Source organism: Oncorhynchus kisutch, linkage group LG6, assembly GCF_002021735.2.
Source record: "Oncorhynchus kisutch isolate 150728-3 linkage group LG6, Okis_V2, whole genome shotgun sequence".
NCBI classification, from domain to species: Eukaryota; Metazoa; Chordata; class Actinopteri; order Salmoniformes; family Salmonidae; genus Oncorhynchus; species Oncorhynchus kisutch.
The window spans coordinates 33,868,627-33,873,132 of NC_034179.2; the positions used below are offsets into that span (position 1 = coordinate 33,868,627).

Genomic DNA, 4,506 nt, shown 5'->3' on the forward strand with positions numbered 1-4,506 from the left:
ATCTTTACTAGAGGTTGTTTGTCTACTAATCTCACTGCAACTCCACTCCAGGTCTCTGATCACTACCTTGTGTCCTGTTCTGTCTCCCTTTCCTCAAACCCTAGCCACTTACCCAGATGGTCATGCACCATAGACATCTTTGCTCTCCGTCTCCCACTACTCTCCTCTTCTATCCTATCATCTCTCCCTTCTGCTAAATCCTTGTTCCTCCTGTCTCCTGATTCTTCCTTTTCGACCCTACTCTCCTCCCTTTCCGCATCCTATGACTCGCACTGTCCCCTTTCTTCCAGGCTAGCTAGGGCCTACCCTTCTGTCCGTGGCTGAGTGACTCATCACTAGATTACAGAACAGGGCTGCAGGCAGCTGAGCGGAAAATGGAGGAAAACTAAACTTCCGGAGGACCATCATCCTTTCAATCACCCCTCTCTACCTTCTCATCCCCCGTATCCACTGCTAAAGCCACTCTCTATCACTCTAAATGTCAAGCTTCTGCCTCTAACCCTAGGAAACTCTTTTCCACCTTCTCCTCCCTCCTTAATCCTCCACCCACTCCCCATCCCTCCTCCCTCTCTGTGGACGAATTTGTCAAGAAGGTTGACTACATCCACTTCTCATTCACTCAGCCTATTGAGTCCACTGGTCTCACTCACACAGAACTACCCTACGCCTTGACCTTTTTCTCCCATCTCTCTCCACATTAAATCCTGTAACTAGTGAGGTCTAGCCGGTCGACAATATGCCCGCTCGACCCCATCCCCTCCTCCCTTCTCCAGACCATCTCTGGAGACCTTCTCCCATTCCTCACTTCCCTCATCAACTCATCCCTGACCACTGGCTCCGTCCCCTCTGACGTTAAAATGGCCAGAGTTGCTCCCCTTCTCAAGAAACCAACACTCGACTCATCTGACGTCAAAAATGTTTTCTTTCCAAAACACTTGAGCTTGCTGTCTCTGACCAACTCTCTCATTAGCTCTCTCAGAATGATCTTCTTGATGACAACCACTCAGGCTTTAAGACGGGTCACTCAACCAAGACTGCTCTTGTCTGTGTCATGGTGGCTCTCCACATTGCCAAAGCTGACTCTCTCTTTCCTCTGTTCTCATCCTCCTATCTGCTGCCTTTGACGCTGTGAACCATCAGATTCTCCTCTCCACCCTCTCAGGGTTGGGTGTCTCAGGCTCTGCCCACTCTTGGGTTGCATCTTACCTTGCAGGCCGCTCCTACCAGGTGTCGTGGAGAGGATCTGTGTCTACACCACACGCTCTCACTACTGGTATCCCCAGGGCTCGATCCCCAGGGCTCGGTTCTGTCATATCCTCACATGGTCTCTCCTATCATTGCTATGCGGATGACACTCAACTACTTTTCTCCTTCCCCCGTTCTGACACCCAGGTGCCGAAATGCATCTCTGCGTGCCTGGCAGATATCTCAGCTTGGATGTCGGCCCTCCACCTCACACTCAACCTTGAAAAGACAGAGCTGCTCTTCCTCCCTGCCTGCTCAAAGACCTTTCCATCACAGTTGACAACACCACAGTGTCACCTTCCCAGAGTGCAAAGAACCTTGTCGTTCTCTGCAAACATCAAAGCAATGACTCGCTCCTGCAGGTTCATGCTCTAAAACATCCATAGAGTATGACTTTACCTCACACATGAAGTGGCGCAGGTCCTAATCCAGTCACTTGTCCTCTCCCATCTGGACTACTGCAACTCGCTGTCAGCTGGGCTCCCCGCTTGTGCCATCAGACCCCTACAACTTATCCAGAACGCTGCAGCCCACCTGGTGTTCAACCTTCCCAAGTCCTCCCACTTCACCCCACTCCTCCACACATCCACTGGCTTCCATGGTGCTTGCCTATGGAGCAGCAAGAGGAACAGCCCTCCCTACCTTCAGGCTATGCTCAAACCCTACATCCCAACCCGAGCACTCCATTCTGCCACCCCTATGGCGGAGTCAGCTCCCGCTAAGCCCAGTCCAAGCTCTTCTTTGTCCTGGCACCCAAATGGTGGAACCAGCTTCCCCCTGAAGCTAGGACAGAGGAGTCCCTGCCCATCTTCTGAAAGCACCAAAGAGTATCTTAATAAATAATCCCCCTCCTCACCTCGACCCTCCCCCCAAAGAAATACAACAAAACTTTCTTGAATCATAATCCCCCACCCCTTTGCTGAAAAGTGTACTTACTATGCCTGTGACATGTGGTTGTCCCACCTTGCTACATTATCTTAAAATGAATGCACTAACTCGCTATGGATAAGAGCGTCTGCTAAATTACTCAAATGTAAATAACAGTGTTGTCTGCATACAGATGAATATTACCAGTTAACAGATATTTACTCAAATGTAAATAACAGTGTCGTCTGCATACACATGAACATTACAAGTTAACAGATAGACCAATTTTATTTATATAAACAGTAAAGTCTACAAACTGGATTCTGTCAGAGTGAGCCTGGATGACATAATGAAGACGCTTTGGGGATTATCCAATCTCAACAATGCTTTCTCAGGCCCGCTTGATGACATCTCTCGGCTGACTTTCAATGGCATGAGAGGGTAACAGCCAAACATGAGCTTTTCAGCCAGTTGTTTAAGCACTCTTATTTGTCTGCATGGACTCGTCATGAACCCAACGGGCACTGACGCGTTTCCAGCCATTTATTTATCTTTTGGAGAATCAGCAGAGCAGGGTTACATTCCAGCTGTATCACTCCAGTGCTGTGGCCAACCAACCATCAAAGAGAGCGAGAGCGTGAGCCGAGAGAGAGAGAGCTCCCTCAAATCCCATCAGAGCAAAGCTTTGTTAGAGCCAACAAATACATGTCAAATAAGCCATGTGCCAATCAGGTCATCCCTGGGCTCCTCCCTAACTGCTACACACTGCTCTACAGGCTCAGCGAGAGAGAGACACAGAGATTTACCATGTCCATATTAGAAATGGTGCATTGAGGTGGTGGGAGTGGGTAGGACGTGGTTGGATGCTCTCCCACAGTGTTATATCTAGTCTAGATGCATTTTCTCATTTCTGTAAAAGATACACATTTTGAATGTATAAAGTAGATTCTCCAAACAATTCTAGTAGATTCTCCCCCCCTCCCTACTGTATTACGATACTTAACACTCCTCTGTATATGTTTAGGTCACCATATGTATGAAGCATATCAGAGACAGTAGGAGTGCTGATCCATGTAATGTTATTCATTATAATCCCAAAGGCAGAACTAATCCTAAATCAGCACTCCTACTCTGAGATGCTTGATACATACAGTATGGCCCCAGGTCATTCAACAGGCCTGAGGTCAGTAGGAGGCGTAGGGACAGAGTCCTCAGAGCCTGATTAATATGACCTCAGCCACAAGCTTTTACCACTGTCTCCATTATTCAATTTGATTATCTCGAGGAAATTATATACTTGTAGAGCATTTAATGACTCCAGCATCTTGTGTATGTCAATGGGTCTCACTGATGAGGGCAGTTTTAAAAGATAGTTTCTCTTTTTTTTTTTTTTTTACCAAATCAACATGTTATGTAAATGCTATGTTATAGAAGGGCCCAGACACCTTTTTTTGTGATTTCAATTGTTTTTAAGAAACTTACCAAGCAAATAAGAAAATCACTTCCTCATCCTCGTTGTGTAGTAGGCCCTGAAAAACAAAGGCTCCCAGAAAAAACAAATACAGATGTAGGATATTAATTTGATCAATCTTTTGTTGCTGAGAATTTTCCTGAAAAGCAGGAAATGCAAACTTGTAGTGTATTTGAGTTTTAAAAAGGCTTCTAAAGTTTGTAATTTTCACTTTTAAATGTGTCCTAATGAAAAATGTATTAATCCCTACCAATATTTCCATTAATTAGAATCCAAATAATAATTCACATTATCTGTTGCTGCAGAATTATTTTCAAATTAACCTCAAATTAAGATCCTACATCTGTACGTCCTTTTAGAAACGGCAAAGGTCCACATAGGAAGTTCCAGACACTTCTAGAATATGCCAAGGTGTATTGAAGCTGTTCTGGCGGCTTGTGGTGTCCCAATGCCCTATTAAGACACTATGTTGGCGTTTCCTTCATTTTGGCAGTTACCTGTAGCAGCAGGCTACATGAAGAATGGAACAGCTGGATAGTGGAAACGGCTTGAGTCGCACCAAAGGGAATTTAACGTTGTGGATAAAGTTCATAATGACACAATTTCATGTGTACAACATCTAAAGACCTGCATTACTACACTGAGATCTTTGTCGTTTCTAGAAGGACGTATTTGTTCATGTTTTTTCAGGGTGAATGTTGTGCCTCTTGTTGAGATCCGCGGTGTCCTCATAGTACGTCGCCTGGTTGGAAAAATAAAATAAATTATCCTCAAGGGATGCCATTGTAGTGCAAGCTACATACAAACAGACAACTGCAATAACAGGTACAGTAGCTAGCTAGCTAGGCAGTCTGAGGTAAATAAGGGTGTGTGGCTGTAACGGATTTCCTCCTCTTCGTCTGAGGAGGAGTAAGGAGCGGACC

General features: G+C 45.6%; 1 pseudogene; it reads left to right on the top strand.

Annotated features, from left to right (window-relative positions):
- Positions 1 to 222: 222 nt before the first annotated feature.
- LOC116374312 (uncharacterized) lies at positions 223 to 3,983 on the top strand (annotated as a pseudogene).
- Positions 3,984 to 4,506: the final 523 nt, after the last annotated feature.